Source organism: Dipodomys spectabilis, unplaced genomic scaffold (assembly GCF_019054845.1).
Source record: "Dipodomys spectabilis isolate Male_0828 unplaced genomic scaffold, ASM1905484v1 ptg000018l, whole genome shotgun sequence".
Lineage (NCBI taxonomy): Eukaryota > Metazoa > Chordata > Mammalia > Rodentia > Heteromyidae > Dipodomys > Dipodomys spectabilis.
This window is the reverse complement of record NW_024870695.1, coordinates 4309857-4331563: the sequence shown is the minus strand read 5'-3', so window position 1 is coordinate 4331563 and position 21707 is coordinate 4309857. Positions and strand designations below refer to the sequence as shown.

General features: G+C 38.6%; 1 protein-coding gene across 8 annotated transcripts in view; it reads right to left on the bottom strand.

Moving 5' to 3' along the window:
• The window catches only part of Specc1 (sperm antigen with calponin homology and coiled-coil domains 1), a 246676-nt gene that overhangs the window by 214074 nt on the left and 10895 nt on the right, over positions 1–21707 (bottom strand). For all 8 annotated transcript variants that reach the window (XM_042673715.1, XM_042673718.1, XM_042673720.1 and 5 more), the window contains exon 2: positions 5320–5404. The gene's annotated coding sequence lies outside the window, so the exon portion shown is untranslated. The remainder of the gene's footprint in view (positions 1–5319; positions 5405–21707) is intronic.

Here is a 21707-nt window from a genome sequence, read left to right as displayed (position 1 = left end):
AATCAATTCTTGCAAGAATGAATTGTACAAAGAACAAGACTGACCCCTGAATCTCTTGGAATTCTTTTCTCCCATGAGCTCTCTCCCCCTCACATGTACTCCCACTACAGTGCTATCTATTATGTTGTAATGTAGCTGGAAGGGCCTCACCAGGGATTAAACATATGGGGTTCCCCAGTCTTGGACATTCAGTCTCCTGAACTGTCAGCTAAATAAGATTCTTACCAAAAAAATGTTAAAGTACCTGAAGTTGGGCATTCTGTTACAATGGCAGAAAACAGACTAAGATGCTACATGAAAGGTTATATTAAACCTCAGATGACACCTGTTAAAAATAGAGATAAGGCTGACAGTGGTGGCCCACATCTGTAATCCTAGCTGTTCAGGAGGCTGAGATCTGAGGAACATGGTTCAAAGTCAGCCCAGGCAGGAAAGCCTGTGAGACTTCTATATCCAACTACCAAAAAAAAAAAAAAAAAAAAAAAGCTGGAAATGGAACTTAACAAGTGGTAGAGTGCTAGCCTTGTGCAAAAAAGTTCAGGGACAGTGACCAGGCTCTGAGTTCAAGCTTCAGGACTGGCACACATAGACAAAAACAACCACCAAACACAACAGAGATGAAAACAACATAGGATGAGAAGGCTGGGGGAAGCATGATCTCTAGGGGTATCTGAGTCCTGCAGATAGGGTCACCACACAAATGGGCAGAGCTTAGCAAAGTCAAGTCCACGGCACTACAACTTTTCCTGTAGCCTTTTGGACTGAGTTTCCTCAAGTTCTTTGTTTCTCTCTCCCTTCTCTCTCTCTTCTTCCATCCTTCCTTCCTTCCTTCTTCCCTTCCTTCCTCCCTCCCTTCCTAATTTCTTTCCTTCTTTCCTTCCCTTATTTCTAGTACTGGGGCTTGAACTCAGGTCCTGGGAACTGTCCCTGAGCTGTTTTGTTCAACATTTGATGGACAGCTCTACTTCTGGCTTTTTTGGTAGTTTATTGAAGATAAGACTTGGGCTTTCCTGCCTGAGCTGGCTTTAAACTGTGATCCTCAGATCTCAGGCTCCTGAGTTGCTAGGATTAGAGATGTGGGCCTTGGCTCCTTTTGTTAAAACCCAATTAAAACTTTTAGTAATCTTAAACCATTGCCTCCAAAATATTCACTCTTCCTAAAATTTGTCATCTACTTCCCAATCCTGAGATTCTACATCTAGGATCCTGTTCCCAAGAATCTTTTTGCCTGTGAGTCTGGACAAATGTTTGTTTATTTATGTTACACAAATATACAGATACAGATTTTTTAAAACTATCACAGATGTATAGCTAACAAAAGAAAAAAGCAACCTTGCCATGGCTCTAACTTCTTCAGAAGGAACCCAGTAAACAGCTTGATAACACATTAAAATATGTGGTTTAAGAATTGTTGATTTTTCTTGCGATGTGACAATATTATTATTACATAGAAAACTGTCAAAAATAAAATATATAGTTAAGGTTTCTTAAAATAAATTTTAAAAATTTAAACAAATATCAAAATATATGTAGTATTTTCTAAGTCATACCATTTTGATAGATTTTATAAATTTGTCATGCAAAAACCTTTACTAATTTTTGTTCCCTATCACTGGGATTGCTCATGCTCGCCCCCACATGTCCTCTTCATACTGGGTGTTATTTCTGTTACCAACTTCGTGCCAATCTATTGCATGGGAAATGATACTCTGGTTACTACTTAAATTTGCAGTTCCATCATTATTATTGAGATTAAACATTATATATTTGTTGGCCATCTATATTTCTTTCTTTCTGTCTTTCTTTCTTTTTGGTCAGTCATGGGGCTTGAACTCTGTGCTAGGGCACTGTCCCTGAGCTCTTCAGCTCAAGGGTAGCACTCTTACTACTTGAGCCACAACACCACCAGTTATCTGGTAGTTAATTTGAGATAAGAGTCTCACGGACTTTCCTGCCCAGGCTGGCTTTGAACCATGATCCTCAGAAGTAGCCAGGATTTACAGGCATGGGCCACCAATGCCCAGCTAGCCATCTATAGTTCTTCTAGGAACAGCCCATTTATAACCTTTGCCCATTTTGTGATTTCTCTGTCTTGTGAGCATTCTTCATTTATGATAGAAAGCAACCTTTGTGGTACATGTGCTGTATTTATTTCTCTGTAACTGCCACATGCCTATCTTTAGAGTGTATCAAGTTTTAGTGTGCACAAAGGCAAATGTGTCATTCTTTCCCTTTATGACTAAGACAATCTTCCCTATCTCCTAAGATTACATGAGACCTGGGGTATGGTAAAGCACCTACCTAACAAGCACAAGGCCCCAAGTTCAAAACTTAGTGCTGCAAAATAAAAATAAATAAATAACAGGCTTTAAGCCATGAAAGAAAAGAATAACATATTTGAGTTAAGTACATAATATATAGCACATATGTTCACATGCATTTATATATTTTATATATAATGTACATTCATATATAAAATACATAATATAGTATTTCAAATACTATACATACATCTATAAATATGATACTTTTTCTATATGTGTGTGTGTGTGAGTGTGTAGGTGTATGGGTATGCATGTATTATAATTTAGTTTTTATTTCCTCACCTGAAAACACCATAAAAAAGACACCCCATTACTGTCCCCATTTTACAGACAGTAGGACTAAGAAACAGAGAAGTTAATTATGGCTGAGCAATCTGCTTCCTATGCTCAATCTTTACTAATGCCTTATTCTGGCTCAATATTCCTCCATATAATTCATCTTCCCAATATATTACAAAAGCAACAAAAACAACCAGACCACAGAAATGTAATGGTGGCACAGAAGGCACAGTTTCTACATATAAAACAGGTAATCCAGAAAAGTCATACAGGAGAGTTGAGTGTATAGATTACAGCTGAATATTAAATAATACAAGGGCTGCTTACAAACGATGCCAGGAAAATAACATTATTTTTTAAAAGCTAGTTTAAAACGACTCTCTACATTCACCAAAGAAAATTCTAGAAAGAAAAAAATCCTTTAAAAGAAGAAAATTTAGATCTCTAAATTAAGAAAAGTCAGAAAAAGGGCAGGCAGATTTAATCGAGGAAAAATGTCAAATGGGCCAACATGCTCACTCCTGTAATCCTAGCTACTCAGGAGGCTGAGATCTGGGGATCACAGTTCACAGCTAGCCTGAGAAAGTCCATAAAACTCTTTATCTCCAATTAACCAGTAAAATCGTTGAAGTGAAGATGTGGCTCCAGTGGTAGAGCTCTAGCCTTGAACAAAAAGAAGCTCAGGAACAGTGTCCCAGAACTGGCACATGTGCGTGCATGCACACACATATACGTCAAATGGCTACATAATTTTCAAAAAAACTCACTTTGTTTTTTTTATAGTATGAGTGATTGAACACAGAGCCTTGTGTACACTAGGCAAGCACTATACCTACAACTGGGTTATATCCTTAGCCCTAAAAACTCATTTTTAAAAAGTCAACAGAGACTGGGAAAAATAACTGCTAAAAAATATGGCACAATTCTTAGCCACCTTTTTCATGACTAGGAAAAAATACCTGACATAAACAACTTAAGGAAAGAAATGTTTATCTTGACTCGTGGTTTTAAAGAAGGGGAGAGGAAATAAGGGAAGGGAGAAAAGGAAAGTACTCTACTTTTTAAGAACAGATAGTTAAAAGTAATATTTAAAGTAATTATGAAAGTAGGATAACATTTAAAAATGTTTATGTTAGAATATCCAGTTTTACAGGTAGAAAGAAGTATAGAAACCTTGTGGTTTTTCAGATAGGGGTTGGGCACTGGTTTCTCTAACTTGAAATTTGGCTAACAACTTCATATGAAAGCACAACCTCTGGACTGAGAGAGACCAGACTTCATGTCCTGCACCACTCTCCTCCTAACTACTCTCTTTTCTGCCCTCCTATGGGCCAATGCACATAACTTCTCCATGCATCCATTTCCTCACTTATAAAGGCCATAAAGGTAGCCACTTTCATGGACTTAGTGTAAGAATCTGGTGAAATAATACAAATGAGCTTCATTGCTGAGCCTGTCCATGGTGAGCCCTCAAAAATGTTGTTTTTATCCTTTAAAAAATTAACCTATTTTTAAAATAAAATTGAAATGAGTTTTTAAAAAAAGTTATAATGGTTTAATTTCAAATTCCAGGGTTTCAAATGGAAGTCTAACATGGCTTTCTCTTCCCCCATGTTCGAAGGCTTCTCTGTTTGGACAACACTGGATGTATTAACTCACTTGGCAAAGAAAGATAAAAGGAAGTGAAACACAACTACTCTGAAAAAGAACTGTGTGAGAATATGGAGTCTGGAATGGAGTTGTGAAGGAACAAAGGAGCCATGTTCATGAGAAATCCAGTAGGAGCAACAAAGATGTGTCTCTACCTTCTTTTGAGAAAAGTACTGGGGGCAGGGTGGGGGGAATTACACTTTCCAAGTGAAATTAAAATATAAACTTCCTGCTTTACTGAATTAGATTCCTCCAATAAGAAATTAAAAGTCTATGGGAAAAGGAAATCAAAACCAAAAACTTCATTTCTAGAACACAGAATAGAAATCTAAAGTAGCTAGGAAGATATGTCAAAGAGTCTTGGGCCATTGGAGGAGTAGAAGATTCTGTCTAAACAGCAACACACGACACATAACTTCATACCATTTCTTTGAAATACAGCCATCTGGGGGCTTCTTAGGCATCTAATTTCATATCCTAGGAAGATGTATAGCTCAAATGTTGAGTACTAGGTTAGTGTCAGACCCTCAGATAACAGGATACACTCCACATGTTTGTCTCTGTCAGGGCTTTCAGGCCATGGAATGGGCAGAGAGCCAGTCCAGTGGGTGGTTTTCCCCCCCAGGACTTTAGACTTCTCACACTTGGCAAAAGGAATGCACAGACCAACCTTATTCACCTTGCTTATGAAAACATATCTCCACACCACTAGAAATTAGTACCCAGAGAGAAAGCTTCTCTTCCAAATAACTTCATACACTAACTTGAAGTCAGCATGAATCATCCTGACTTTGCAAGATCAAAATTTAAAAAGCCAAAAAATAGAGAGAAAAGACTTTTTCAAAGATGTCAGAAATAAGTTTCAAATCCATTTTTAGCATCTAAAGTACACACATAGCATTAACCAAGCCATGCACTGCAAGAAAATATAATGATGCTGCCTTAGTGATAGGCAGGTCCACAGAGTACATCAGACATTGTGCCTAATGCAGCAAGACCTCATCCCCCAGACAGAGCTGTCTTCTGAGACTTACAAGGCTTAAACAACAACCAACTATGTACTTACTGTAAAGCCCTTGGTTTCTCGTGCTTCTCCAGAGCTGCAGACTTCAATCATAAGTCAGCTGCACTATTCTGGGCTGGATGCTGGCCTAGGAGGAAAACCACATTCAGAGAGCACTTGAGCAAGGCTGCACTCAGGAAGCAGGCGGGCTCTGCTCCCCACGCCTCTGCCTCTTCTCCAACCCTCTCTCTCTCTCTCTCTCTTTCTCTCTCTCTCTCTCTCTCTCTCTCACACACACACACACACACACACACACACACACACACACACACACACACATCAAAATAATATTCTTTCTGATTGAATCCTGAACCTTAATTTAAACTTTCCAAGGATTTAATGATGTACGCTGGCCAGCTTCTTGCTGATTGGTCCCTAAAATATCAAACAGAAAACAGGGGGAAAAATTGCTAGTCTGCCCTCCAGAAGTGGGTTTACCCTGAAATCTCAAGGCACAGCCCCCCACCCTGTTCCACTTGCCAAAGTCCTGTGAATGCCTCAAGTTACAGCCAGGGAACATGTCTAAGCAGGAGGATCTTGTGAGCCAACTAAAGGAATTTCACAGCTGGCTCTCTGGAGCCTTCAGTAATTTGTTGCAATTTCTTTTTTTCATCCTAAATAAATATATTTACGCCTAACCTGATATTGAATTCAGAGAACACTCAAATTATATGGGTGCCCTGGCATGCACATCCCCTACGGCTACAGATGACCTAAGCGAGCCCTAGTGACCACCAATCTACCGCAACAGGAAGCAATGGTGCTGCACAGAAAACACACGGAAGTAATTTTGTGAAGGTAAATAAGCAAGAGTATTATAATATCACTCTCTCTCTCTCTCTCTTTCTCTCTCTGTATTCTAGTCAGCCAGCCTAGGCTGGCTTATTCATTACCATAAGCTGCATTTCCCATGCTATTTAACTGGATAATGGATGCAGGCGGGTCTCCAAGGCAGGTGGCTTTACCACCTTCACTGTAATCCTACCTCCCTACACTCAGACTCTGCCATTTTGATGGACCCACCATATAAGTAGCTGTGGTCAGGAGGCTGGGTTGTAACTCAAGGGTGGCTGCATGCCCTACCCCATTGCTGCCATTGTCTCTAAGAGTCATCCTTCTTAATCTCAAAGGAGATAAAAGTCAAAGTGCATTTGGAGCTGATCTCACTGTGGAACATCTGCTTGCCTCTAGGAGCCAGCACATGTAGGGAACTAACTCATTCAAGGGCCACCCCAGTGCATGGCATGGGAGCTGAGACTTTGTAAGTGACAGAAAGCTGAGTCAACCTCACTTAAGGAAAATATAGCATTTATTGGCCTGAGTAACTAAAACACCTATGAGTGAATTTAACCTGGCTTTAAGTCAGCTAGAACAGGAGGTTCAAATGGTATCAGGAATCCTTTTTGATAGAGTGTTTAAACTTAAGAGGTTCTGGCTAGCTAGGCAAGCTCTCTACATTGAGCCACATATCCAGCCAGGAATTAATTTTATTTGTTTTGGTGGTACCAGAGTTTGAACTTGAGCTTGCTCAGTTTATTTTCTCAGCTGGTGTTCCACCACTCAAGCCACTCCTTCAACCTGCTTCATCCTTGTTATTGTTGGAGAGGGAGTCTAGTGGACTTTTCTGCCCGAGCTGGCTTTGAACTGAAACTTTCCAGATCTCAGTGTCTGGAGTAGCTAGGATTACAGGCCTGAGTCACTGGCACCCAGCTAGAATCCATTAAATCACCCTGCTCCTCTTGCCAGGTATTAATGGCAAGCATCAGTGGATTACAGGCATGACACCTGTAATCGTAGCTACTCAGCAGGTTGAGATCTGAGGACTGCTGTTTAAAGCCAACCAGGCTTTGATAGTCTGTAAGACGATCTCCAATTAACTACCAAAAAGCCAGAATTGATACTGTGGCTCAAGAGGTAGAGTGCTAGTCTTGAGCATAAAAAGCTTGAGACAGTACCCATGCCCTGACTTCAAGCCCAAGAACCAGCATCCAAAAAAAAAAAAAAATCACCATGTCCTAAATAAGTATATTCAAATTCAAGGACTCTTGGGATTAGAGTCATTCCAGGTCCTAGAAGAAAGATTCTTCCAAGAAAAGATTCCCAGGGTTACACATCTTCCCAAAAGGAAAAAGGAAAATGCTGGCCAGACAAAGAGTATAAGTTAGTCACCCAACAGTGCTTTGCAATATCAAGTAAGATTATATCTTACTTCCCTAGTTAGACTCTAAATCTATCAACAGAAGGATGGACACACAGAAAATACTAACAGTGGCTATCAGTCTGATGGTGGGTCATGTTTTTTTCAATACATTTATATAGCTGGGCATAACCCTTGCTACTCAGCAGGCTGAAATATGAGAATCTCTGGTCAAAGCCAGCCCACGCAGACAAATCCTCAGGATTTATCTCCAATTAACAGCAAAAATCAGGAAGTGGAAGTGTGACTAAAGTGGTAGAGTCAGCCACAAGTGAAAAAGTCCAGTGAGAGCTCAAGGACCTGAGTTCAAGGCTTAGTACCAGCAAAAATTAAATAAAATAAATAAAATGTCCTCTATTATCTAAATTTTCTAAAAATAAATGTGTGTTAAGTTGTATAATGAAACAATTAAACACCTGCTGAGAAGATCCTATTCAAGAGAACAATATAAATAAAGTATCTATGAATAAATATAAGAACATTATAATCATCCTCCCCAAAAAAATCTACCATGCTTTACTGAGTGACAAAAAAAGATTAGCTAAAAGAACTTTTATCATATTCTCCCAACCAAATGTTTACTCTCTACAAATAATTTCATAAATGTGTTGCAATTCTAACAAAAATCCTAACAGAACCGGAAGTGTAAACAAAGTTCTTTATACAATTAGTCTGAAATTTACCTAGTAAATAGAATAATTTATTCTTTCTATAGAGAATAATTCCTTAAAACAATCAAAGAGGACATTGTACTACCAGACAGTGAAACAAAAAGAAAAATATTATCATCACAACAGTACAGTTCAGGAATGAGGAGCACTAGGTCACAACAAATTCATGAGTTTAGGTTATGGCAAAGATAGAATTACCAATTTAAGGTTAAAGAATGGATTCTTAACTCCAGATGATGGAAACAAAAGGTATTTTCTTTATGGTTGTTTTTGTTTTCATTTTGTTTTACTTGTTCATTTGTCTGTCTTTAGGAGGGCAAGGGGGAGCACAGAAATAGAAGGACATAGGGTGAACAAATGCAGAAGACACTATGCTGAAAATGAACTATACAATGTATGTGTGGGCACAGGAGAGAAAAACTGGATAAGACAGGTCTGGGAATATGGCTTACTGGTAGAGTGCTTGCCTATCATGCATGAAGCCCTGGGTTCGATTCCTTAGTACCACATAAACAGAAAAAGCCAGAAGTGGTGCTAAGGCTCAAGTGGTGTGCTATCCTTGAGCAAAAAGAAGCTCAGGGACAGTGCCCAGTCCCTAAGTTCAAGCCCCAGGACTGGCAAAAAAAAAAAAACCTGGGAGAAAGTCAAGGAAGAGGTGATGCTGTCAAAAGGAAATGTATTCACAACCTGACTTATGTAACTGTAACCCCTCTATCACCTTTATAATAACAATAAAAATAAATGGACTGTTTTTAAATAATATTAATAAACTGATTAATCATATATCAAAAATAATCTCCTATTTGTGTTATGTGGCCAAGTAAATTTTGATAGAATAAATATTTTTAAGTAGAGAAAATAAGTAGTATGATAATGATTAGAAGAAAATATGGGAAATAATATATTGGATTAATGTAGGAAAGTCTTCCCTGAATTTGAAGGTAAAGAAAAAACAGATGTGACCACTTGAAATTTTAAAACCTCCAAAAATTAAGAAAAATAAAATTAAGAAAAATAAAATGTAAATGTCAATAACAATATGAGGTAAATGTCTGTGAATGACCTTTGGTTCAGTAATAACTTGTGTAGAAATGTAGCCTATGAAAATTACCATGGCTGGGTGTTAGTAGCTCACACTTATAATCCCAGCTATTAAAGAGGCTAAGATCTGAGGATCACAGTTCAAAGCCAGCTCAGGCAGAAAAGTCCACTAGAATGGTATTTCCATTTAATCAACAAAAAGCCAAAAATGGAGGTATAGTTCAAGTGATACAGCAGCAGCCTTAAACAAAAAAGTCAAGTGAGCACAAGGCCCTGAGTTCAAGCTTCAGTACTAGCATACAAAAAAGAAAAAATAATGATCAAAAATGAATACAAAGCAGAATGAGTAAGTTGATGAGCTTTTCTTGATTATAACAATAAATGAGCTGGCACTGGTGGCTCATGCCTGTAATCCTCACTACTCAGGAGGCTGAGATCTGAGGATCATGGTTCAAAGCCAGATGGGGCAGAAAGGTCTGTGAGACTCTTATCTCCAATTAACCACCAGAAAACTGGAAGTGGCGCTTTGGCTCAAGTGGTAGAGCGCTCACCTTGAGCTGAAGAGCTCAGGGACAGTACCCAAGCACAGAGTTCAAGCCCTATGACTGACAATAATTAATAATAATAATAACAATAATAAATGTAATAATTCTCACTGAATATATTAGAATAGATCCACATAATTTGACCTTAGACAGCCATATGAAATTATATTTTATCAACATCATCTATGATATATGTGTTAATAGTTTTCTATCTCTGTGACAAAATACCTGAGAAAGCAACTTAAAAGAGAAAGGGTTTATTTTGGTTTCCAATTTCAGAAGTTTCAGTACACTTGCTTCCATTGTTTCTGGGCCTGTGAGGAGAGAGAATATCACGGTGTGAAGCCCATTGTGGAGGAGGCTGCTCACCTCATGACAGCCAAGAAAGAAAAAAGTGTGAGAGGAAGGGCTGGGGACAAAACCTATACTTCAAAGACAAAATCATGCCCACAAATGACCTAAATTCTCCACCTAGGTCCCATCGTCTATAGCTCTCGCCACCGCTCACTAAGTTATAAATCCACAGTGAATTAATCCTTCCATGAGATCAGAGTCCTCAGGATCCAAGCATATCCCAAAGGCCCTGTGTCTTCAGATTGCTGCAGTGTGGTCCAAGCCTTTAATATACCCACTCTTGGGAGACTCTTAAGATCTAGATCATAACAAGATGGGTGGAAAAATTCCTAAAAACTTACTAGTAAACAAAATATAACAATATACATGAAGGATATATGTCAGGACCAAAGACTTCACCCAGGAATGCAAAGTTACCTCTACAAAGGACAAAAACCCGTGATCATGTCCATAGATACAGAAGAAGCATTTTCAAGATAAAGAAAAAAATTTAAAAATTAACAATTAAGAAATAAAGGAAACTTCCTCAATTGATAGAGGACAACTATGAAACACTACAACCAACATCATATTTAAATGGTGAAAATCTGAACACTTTCTCCTAAGACCAGAAATAAGACAAGGACATTTCTCTTTCCTCACTTCTAATCAACATTATTTTAGAGACTTTAACCATTACATTAGGAAAGAAAGAAAAAGCATCCAGATTGGCAAGAAAGTAAAGCTTCTGCTACTAAGATGATATGGTCTTATCTGTAGAAAGTTTCAAGGAATCTACAATGACAACAAATCTCTTTTTTATTTATTTATATTGTAAAGGTGATGTACAGAAAGGTTACAGTTACATAAGTCAAGCAATGAGTATATTTATTTTTGAACAGTGTCACCTCTTCCCTCATTTTCTCCCAGTTTTCCCCTTCTGACCCCCCTCCTGCACAAGTTGTGTAGTTCATTTTCAACATAATGTCTAGTATTACTGCTACATTTGTTCACCCTTTATCCTACTATTCCTGTGCGTCTCCCAATAATTGATAAACTTACATACAAAAGGTATCAAAATTAAAAACAAAGACAAAGGAGAAATAACAAAAACAAGTAATAAAATAACAAAAAAAACCCTGTTTCTATTTCTTGGAGTTCATGTTGATAAACATTTTATATGATCATATGCACATAGCTATGGAGCCTTTGTGATCCTCTCCTAAGAATATCTTCCTTTGGTCTCATTGTGTGAATATTTAGAATCCTGTTTCATTTATCATGTCCAAGTGTAATTTTTTGTCTTTTAGCATCTAGTGTGTTTACTTGTAGATTTACAGGCACTAGTTACAACCAATGAGGGAAACCACGCAACTTACGTTTCTCTGAGGCTGGTTTAGTTCACTTAGTGTAATTTTTTTCTAAGTCTTTCCATTTCTTTATAAATGGCGCAATATCATTCTGATGGAAGCATAGAATTCAACTGTGTATATACATCACATTTTCTTGATCTATTCATCCACTGAGGGGCATTTGGACTGATTCCATACCTTGGCTATGGTAAACAATGCTGTAATGAACGTGATTTTGCTGGTAGCTTTGGTGTGGCCTTGTTTGTGGTCTATTTGATAATTATACAGGAATGGAATTACTAGATCATAAGGAAGCTCTATGTTTAGTCTTTTAAGGAACATCCATACTGCTTTCCAGAGTGTTTGGACAAGTTTACATTCTCACTAACAGTGTAGTAGTGGTGCCTTTGGCCACATCCCCATCAACATCTGTTATTGTTAGTTTTGTTGATAATGGTCATTCTAACTGGGGTGAGGTAGAATCTTGATGTTGTCTTGATTTGTATTTCCAGAGAAAGTAATTCAAAAATTCATATGAAATAATAAAAGATAGCAAAAACAATCCTTATCAGGAAGAATAGTGTTAGAAGAATAACTATCAAATTCAAACTCTTATTACCAAACCATAGTAGTAAAAACAGCTTGGTACTGGCACAAGAATAGGAGGCCTGAGGACCAATGGAATAGAATAGAAGATCCAGAAATGAACCCACAGACAGACCTATAGCCACCTAATACTTGATAAGGGAGCCAAACCACAGGATGGAAGAAAGACAGCCTCTTCAACAAATGGTGCTACAGAATTGACTATGCACATGCAAAAGACTGAAGCTAGATCTGTATATATTACTCTGCACCAGAATCAATTTCAAATTAATCAAAGATCTAAATGTAAGGCCAGATACTACAAAAATATTACAGGAAGGGTTAGGTCTTCTAAGGCTCCTAGGGCTCCTAGGCACAAGTCGAAACTTCCTAAATTAAGATCCAGAATCACAACAAATCAAAGAAAGACTGAATGAATGGGTTTGCATCAAACTGAAGAGTTTCTGCATGGCAAAGGATGTAGCTAGCAAGATCAATAGAAAGCCCACAGAATGGGCTTTCTCTTAAGCCCAGGAAACAGGATTAGTATACCAAAAAAAATCATTTGTATTTCTATGCACTTGCAATAAACAATCCCATTACACAAGAAAACAATTCTATAGTAGCATCAAAAAGATTGAAATACTAGCCGGGCGCTGGTGGCTCACGCCTGTAATCCTAGCTACTCAGGAGGCTGAGATCTGAGGATCGCGGTTCAAAGCCAGCCCGGGAAGGAGAGACTGTGAGACTCCTATCTCCAATAAACCACCAGAAAACCGGAAGTGGCACTGTAGCTCAAGTGGTAGAGCGCTCACCTTGAGCTGAAGAGCTGAAGGACAGCGCCCAGGCCCAGAGTTCAAGCCCCACAGCCAACCAAAAAAAAAAAAAAAAAAAAGATTGAAATACTTAGAAATAAATTTAGTAAAATAAGTGACATATCTTAACCTGGTACTACAAAACATCATTTAAAAATCAGAAGAAGTAAAGGAAGTGGACATCCTATTTTCATGTATCATGAGATCTATCTATCTATCTATCTATCTATCTATCTGCTGTTCCTGGGGTTTAACCTCAGGGCCTGTGTGCTGTCCCTTAGCTTTTTTGCTCAAAGCCAGTGATGTACCACTTGAGTCACAGCTCCACTTCTGACTTCTACTTTTTTCTTTTTTCTTTTTTTTTTGTGGTTAATTGAAGATAACAGTTTCTTGGACTTGCCTACCTAGGCTGGCTTCAAATCACAATCCTTAGATCTCAGCCTCCTGAGTAGCTAGGACCATAGGTATGAGCCCCAGGACTGGTACAAAAAAATATGAAGTGTATACTATGTGCCTTTATATCTCAGTTCATTAAGTGATATTATAAAATATGTAATATAAAATAATGGTGATTTGGTGTAACATACAGGGTTAAATGGTATATAGGAATATGAGCTCACTCTATATTTAGGCATAGAATAAAAGACTGAAAAAAATCTCTATATTAAAAATATTGTATTATGTTTGAGTAGAGGGATTGGTAACACATTTCAATTTTTGTGCTTCTAAAATTTTTCTACACTATCTAAAATAAACATGTAACAATTTCATAAATATAAAAATTCTACTTAGGGCTGGGAAGGTGGCTCAGTAGTAAAGCACTTGCCTTGCATGCATGAGGCCCTGGGTTCAATTCCTCAGCACCACATAAGCAAAAAGAAAAAAGCCGGAAGTGGCACTGTGGCTCAAGTGGTAGAGGGCTAGCCTTGAGCTAAAGAGCTGAGGGACAGCACCCAGGCCCTGAGTTCAGGCCCCATGACTGGACCCCCCCCCAAATAATTCTACTTAAGCATAGCAATAATTATACATCCTCAGCATCAGATGTTCTTTGTAACTTCATGGCTTATACTGAAGAAAGTAAGTTTAAGTGGACTGAGAAAGTTTTTCTTACTCCTTTTTTTTTGGTGGTGGTATTGGGGTTTGAACTCCTAGCCCTGCACCTGCTAGGCATGTGCTCTATCGCTTGAGCCACACTTTCAGCCCACAGAAGGCTTTTTCATTGTTAGAAATAATTAAACCCTTTGCAAGTTTTCCTTTGCAAGGACTCCGAAATGCTTCCTCAGATGCTCTAAGAACAGAATAAGGTAAATGACTGTCAGAACATGCTGAGTTGTCTACTTGCATGGAAAATGGACAATGTGAACGTGGCAAAACCCCAGGCCAGTGCTCTGTAACTGAAGGAAACCTCTATTTGGGCTAAGTTTGGAACTCACTCAGTGGGAAACCTGCCAGCTCTCCATAGAACAAGAATTCCCTAAATCCAAGCCAAAACCAAAGCTCAAAATGCTCTGTTTTGTTCTTGGAAAATAAATTTATCAACCCTAAAAATAACTAAGACAAAGCCAAAAGATGAAAGTGACTTGGAATGAGTTTCAAACAGATGTTGGGCTAAGTTTCTGCAGAATGAAGACTATCAGAATAAGAATCCTGGAGATTTCTACATGATAGCAAGAGGGGTAGCTATCAGAGCATAATGACAGGATGACAGGGCCTCCTGTCCTGGGGAACTAGAGGGACAATCTTCATAGATTTCAGAGTTTCATCTAGACCATAACAGATCCAATATTTATTACTGAAAGTAGATATATTTACGAATTGTTTATTTGATGGGTTAGCAGGTGATAATGAATATAGCAAACAAAAATAGAAAATGGACAAAAACATGTATTTTATGTATCTATGTATCTATTTTAGTCAATTCTGTGTTACCCTAATAAAATATCTGAGATCATCAACTTATGAAGAGGAAAGGCTTATTTTGGCTCACAGTTTCAGAGGTTTCAATCCATGGTCTTGTTGGCACCACTGCTTTTAGATCTATGTCCAGGCAGTACATATGGTAGAACAAAACTGCTCACCTCATGTCCAGGAGACAAAAAAAGTGGAAAAAGAGGCTGACTCTTCAGAGACATTCCCATGCCCATGACCTGAAGATTTCCCACTAGATCCCATCCCTTAATAGCATTACTCTGGGGTGCAATCCTTTAACCTGGTGGCCATATGTGATCTAAACTATAGCAATACTGCTCTTCTTTATAGTATCTATAAAGTCTGACTACTAAGAGTTGTTTCTACTAAGAGGAGCTTTGACTTCTATATAAACCAACCATCTCTTTAGATTACTTTAATTTTGTTCTAAAGCATAAATTTCACTGTAAGAAATTACATAGACAGAACTAATTACAGAGGAAACACAGCATACCCAGCAAGGGCTGGTTAGTGAACCAGCCTTCTTAAGAGCCATGAGACAAGGTACATCATGCCCTTTCAATGAAAACAGAAATGCAAGGCTTTTTGTACATGCCTGACAAGAACAAGAACTCGTCAGCTTACAAGCCACAATGTGCTGATGAGTTTTCCTTTTCCAAAGCACGACTGCAGAGCTGGCTGAATTCATACATGGAGGTCATGTGGGGATGAAGTGTGTTGAGCACCAGGAATAGACCCTCCTGTTGTCCTTCTACCCCAGCACAGACCACCCTCTGCTTCCAGTACTACACACCTGCCACCCACACTATGCTTCCCTCCAAAGATGCATAGATTAGCACTTGTTTAATTAGCCAGGAATAGGAAAGTAGCTACTCTTTTGATTTTGAAACAGATGTTAAACTAATTTGGGGAATGAAAAAGAACAAGAGCTCAAGGTAGTCTAAAAAATGACTCAGCCTCAGACCCCCCGAAAGTTCCAGCTCACTTGCCAAATGTGCCTATCCACTCAAATCCCTTGCCATCAAGATCCAGGATGTGCTCTGCACTCCTCTGGCCTCCAGCTGCTTCTTTCAGAAATCCCACTACCATCCTCCTCTGAGCCTCAGTAAGCTCCCATGAAGGCCAAACACCTCCCCTTCCCTATTCTTGAGCTTTCTTCCCCCACTGGCCTCACAGACTGTTCTGACTAGCCTAAACCATAAGATCAACTCCTTCCACCAACCTGACACTGGTTCATCAACCGCCAAGAGGAACTCCACTTTCATTCAAAAGGAAATGAAAGTTTGACCTCCTCTGTGGCCATCTTGCCACATCTCTAACCAGGTTTTTATTAAACTGCCAAGGCATTTGTTCTAAAATTTTCTTTAGGGCTGGGAAGGTGGCTCAGTGGTAGAGTGCTTGCCTTGCATGCATGAAGCCCTGGGTTTGATTCCTCAGCACCACATTAGCAGAAAAAGCCGGAAGTGGCGCTGTGGCTCAAGTGGTAGAGCGCTAGCCTTGCGCTGAAGAGCTGAGGGACAGGCCCAGGCCCAGAGTTCAGGCCCCACGACCGGACCCAAAAATAAAAAAAATAAATAAATAAATAAATAAAATAAAATGTTCTTTATTCACTTTAATTCAGAGGGAAGGGTTATTATCACAGATAAATCACTAATTCCTAATTCAACCTAATTGTTAATAAAGGTGATACTCTGGTTTCAATCTTTCTTACTCCTAATGGTTATCTCTTATGTATTGCTTGTATCTTTGGTTGTTGGGTTGGAGAAAAGGTGAAAGTGAATGGGGACTAATACCAACAAATGTCTTTTAATTTTCTTCCCATCCCTAATAACAACTGTGGTTTGTTGTTATTCTTGTTTTTGTTTGTGCTGGTACTGAAGCTAGAACTTCAGGCCTCAAATTCATACCTGGCTTTTTCTACTCATAACTGTCACAATTTAAGTCACACTTCCACTTCTGACTTATGCTCTTTAAATAGACATAAGAGTCTGGCTGATTTGGCTGTCTAGGCTAGCTATAAACATTGATTCTCAGATCTCAGCCTCCTGAGTTGCTGTAATTATAAACTTAAACCACAGAAACTTTGTTCCTTCTGTTTCTATGTGCAGGATGGGTTTTCTCTAAGCTCACAAAAAGGAGAAAGAAAATTAAAAGTAACGATTAATGAAACAGCAGTTTTTAGTGGTCTTGAAGATTAAATAAAACTAAAAGCTGGTGTATCAAAAGAACTAACAAGAAAGTACCTCTGGAAAATGTAACCATGAAAGAAAAAAAGATATCCAAATTAGAAACAAAAGACAGGCCATAATTACATGTATGGATTTGTAAACTAGACAAAACAGATAATTTTCTAGGAAAACATAGATTACCAAAATTAACTGGAGAAGAAACAAACAGTCCAAAAAAGAGAAAGAAATAGCAAAGGATATGAAAAGGCAACTCATCAAAAGGAAAATAGGAATGAGTATCAAACATACAGAAAGATGCTTCACTGCTTTACTTACCTAGCTGCCAACAAACATGAGCTAAAGCAACAATATATTTTACAACCCCTCATATGCACTCACATTCTTGAAAGAAATAACAATGTTAGCAAAGATGTAGGAAGTAGGCACTTTTATATACTTCTGTGGATGATTCAATTGGAGTGGAAATGGTTCATATTTTACTGTATTTCCATATTTAAATTTTTTAGAAATTGATTTTGAGGTTGGGCACCAGTGGTTCATAACTATGATTCTAGCTACTCAGGAGGCAGAGATCTGAGGATCAAGGTTTAAACTAGACAAATCCAAGGGAAAAAAATTGGGGTGATAGTACTGGGTCTTGAACTTAGAGCCTAGGAGCTATTCCTAAACTTTTATGCTCAAGGCTAGTTCTTTTCAGCTTTTTGGTAGTTAATTGGAGATAAGAGTCTCATGGACTTTCCTGCCCAGAGCTAGCTTCAGACCAAGATCCTCAGATCTCAGCCTCTTGAATAGCTAGGATTACAGGTATGAGCCTGTAATATCCAACTAACCAGCAAAAAAGGTGTGGTTCAAGTGGTAAAGCACCAACCTGGGGCAAAAAAAACTAAACAAGAATACAAGGCCCTGAGAGTTCAAGTCCCAGGACAAGCTGCACTCTCTCTCTCTCTCTCTCTCTCTCTCTCTCTCTCTCTCTCTCTCTGTCTCTCTCAGAGAAAATGTTTTGTAAGTTATAATAGGATTTTTTTACTCAAACTTCGGAATCCATATACAAAGCATTAAGACTGTTATGATATGTGTAGACTGGAGGATGATATTTGACACAAGGACATACTTAAAATAGTTTGTGCATGTGGAACATGCTAAGTAAGAAGGAAAACAAGTAGCAAAGTACAGAATGGCCCCAGTCTAAGAGAAAAGTTTATATTCAAATTGCTTAGGGCACAGCAAGCCTTAGTCAACATTTACTAAATAAATGAAGGAATAATGGGACCAAAGTCAATAAATTACAGGAAACAGGAGAAAGCATTATCTAAATAGGAATAGTAATAACTTAAAGAATCTGTGAAAAGAAAAAGTCCACTTCCTTACAGGTATTGTTCAGCCAACCATCCTGAGGCATCACTGTAGATAAACTAGGGTGTTATTGATTTATAGATACTGAATATTGAGATTCCTAAAGGTTGTGTCTTCAAAGGTCTATTGAGTTCACAGCTAGCAGTCAGGGGGCCTCCACCACCATCTAGTCACAATGTAACCAGAACACACAGATGGTTGAGAAGTTGATCTTAAACTCAAATCATACGAACTTGAAAGCTGAAATCCTGTTGAAGTCTTGAGAGATCAAAATCCCTCACATCTAAAATCCTAGAAATCACAGCCCAAAAAATCCTGGAAGCCAAAGACTTAGAAACCCGTATCTCCAGTGGGAGCTGGGGAGAGGCTACATAAGGTAGCTAGGAAGCTCAGTTCTGGGGAAAGGATTAGAATGTTTTGGGTCTTACGTACTGACCCATTGTCTTTGTTGAATCTCATCCAAAGACTTAGGTTGTATTTCAGATGACTATAATTTTAAAGCTGGTTTTTTTTTTTGTCTGTGTACCAATCCTGGGGCTGAACTCAAGTCTGGGCACTGTCCCTGAGCTTTTTTGCTCAAGGTGAGTGCTCTACCATTTGAGTCACAGCTCCACTCTGACTTTTCAGTGCTTTGTTGGAAATAAGAGTCTCACAGACTTACTTGCTCAGGCTGGCTTTGAACTGTGATCCTCAGATCTCAGCCTCCTGAGTAACTAGGATTATAAGCATGAGTTACCAGTGCCCACCTCTTCTTTTCTTTTCATTTCTTTTTTGTTGTTGTTGTTATTGTTTGTTGGCTGTATGGCTTGAACTCAGGGCCTGGGCACTGTCCCTGAGCTTTTTCACTATACCACTTTGAGCCACAGTGCCACGTCCAGTTTTCTGGTGGTTAATTGGAATTAAATGTCTCGTGGACTTTCCTGTCCCAGCTGGCTTCAAATCATGATTCTTAGATCTCAGCCTCCTAACTAGCTAAAATTACAGGCATGTGCCACCAGCACCTGGCTCTTATTTTCTTTTTGAGCTATTTCTCCACAAATATAATTCATCTACTCATATCTGTTAAACCATCTAATTATTATACCTGACTGTGCTTTAAAAATATGGGCTGGGGCATGGCTTAAGTGGTAGGGACTCACTGCCTAGCAAACACAAGACTCCTGGTTCAAATCCTATTTCATCAAAATTAAAAGGTGTTATTATTGTCTATTTATTATGTGAACTAGCCTATAAAGTATTCAGTCCTGTTTTCATGTTTCACAAACAAATGCCCTTTAAAGAATGTAAACATAAACACAATTTTCTTTTGGATGGTACTGGGGTTTCAACTCTGAGCCTCATACTTATTAGGCAGACATTCTACCACTGCCATGCTCCCAGTAAGGGTTCATCATTGAACAGAACTCAGATGTGTGTTGGAGAAATACATACATTGTGAGCCATGTTATATTCTAAAGGTATTGTTCAGCCATTGAGGCAGGTAACTTTAGGGGTAAACTCCTGTTAACATACATTCAAAGTGTCCTTTCTATATCTGGTATTTAATGTCTCCAACATATACACCATGATGTTAAGCTAAGCATGCCCCAAAATGTGTCTGCCATCTTTCTTTCCTTAACTATGTCTACCCCTAAAGTGCTTTCCTATATGAGTATGTATAGGCTCCCAAATAAGATCCCCATGCTTTGAAGAGCATTGCTTTGGAAACAACTCATATTTTCTCCTTATCTGCTGCAAGTAATAAATCTTTCTCTTTTCTTTTCTCTTTTCTTTTCTGCTAGTCCTGGAGCTTGAACTCAGGGCCTAGACACTGCCTCTATGCTCTAGCTCAAGGCTAGTGGTCTATCTCTTCACTCACACCTCCACTTCCAGCTTTTATTTTTTGGTAGTTAATTGAAGATAAGAGTTTCATAGATTTTCTTGCTTGGGTTGGCTTCAACCCATTGTGTTCTGTTATAGTCCAATGAAAAATTGAAATTTATTAAACTATTGAACTATTTCCTCTTAAGGTCAGAGTATCTTTTAGCTTTTTTGAAAATGTTCAAACAGCAACAACAGAAAACCACATCACACTTCTGTCATTTTCAAAAGTACAGTAATGTGTTGCATAACATTTCTGTCAATCACTGACTTCATATGACAGTGGTCTTATAACATTATGTTAGCACCAGGAGACAGATAGATATGAGCAGAAACAAAGAAATATCCTATGGCCACAAGATTCCATTCCCTAAAACTCCAGATGGCTGACACCCATGTGAGCCCCAGAGGGCTTACATCCGGGACCAACAATTATGACAACAGCTATATATTCCTATGAAGCCCACTTCCCATATCAAGGTTGTATAAGTACCTCGAGTATAATGACCTTTATGACCTTTTACTGGTGAAGCTAGACAAGAAAGGACAAAGAGGTTCAAATGTATAGGTACTTGTTTTCATCTTCTTAAAAGCACAGGAACACACCAGGGCAACCATTTTGTAGTGGTCAAACCATTTGGAGAAGGATCAGAAGGGGAGTTCTTCAGTACCATGACCTACTAACCCTAGCTTTTTAGATAGTCAAACTCCTAGCCCTGACAATTTTAATGCAATCAGTCCTTATCTTGCTTCATACCTCAAGATATACTTTCACTCTGCCAAAAAAATTTCCCCTTGCTACTCTTCCAGGTATTTTGCTATGCAAAAGATTAGGAAGTACCCTAATCTTAGACATCACATCCTAAGAACTGAGCAACATTTGTAATACCTCATCCACCAGTAATAATGATGACATGTATTGACACATAGTTACATCATTATGTAAGTCCACTATGATGTTTGTACAACAACAAAATTAGCAGCCGGGCACCAGTGGCTCATACTTATAATCCTAGGTACTTAGGTATCTTAGCCTAGGAAAGCTGAGATTTGGGAGAATCAAGGTTCCAGGCTAGATTGGGCAGAAAAGATCAAAAGGCCCATTTGAGGCAGACAGACACATAAGGGTCCTGGGTGAAGCTATTTGTGGGTAGTAGGATAACTGGTGAGACCAATCTGACCACAAGGGTCAAAAAAGTCACCAAATGGTTCATCAAGTAAGCCCAATCAAAAGGGACTGATAAAATTCCTAGGGTCAGATGAGTTGGCATCAAGTCCAGATAACTAGAAGGTTCATCCAGCAAGCAGAGTCCACGTACTGCACACACATAAAGGACACAGACAATGATTCTACAATTATTTCTTGGTCCTACGGTATACAGGACCTAGTTTTGAGACTGTTCTCTATTATGAACATGTACATGGCTGACCTGGCAACCCTAGCATGTACAAATACACATATGTTACATAAATTCTGCCTGTCAATCAGAGTTTATGCCAAACAAAGAACTGTCTGCAGCT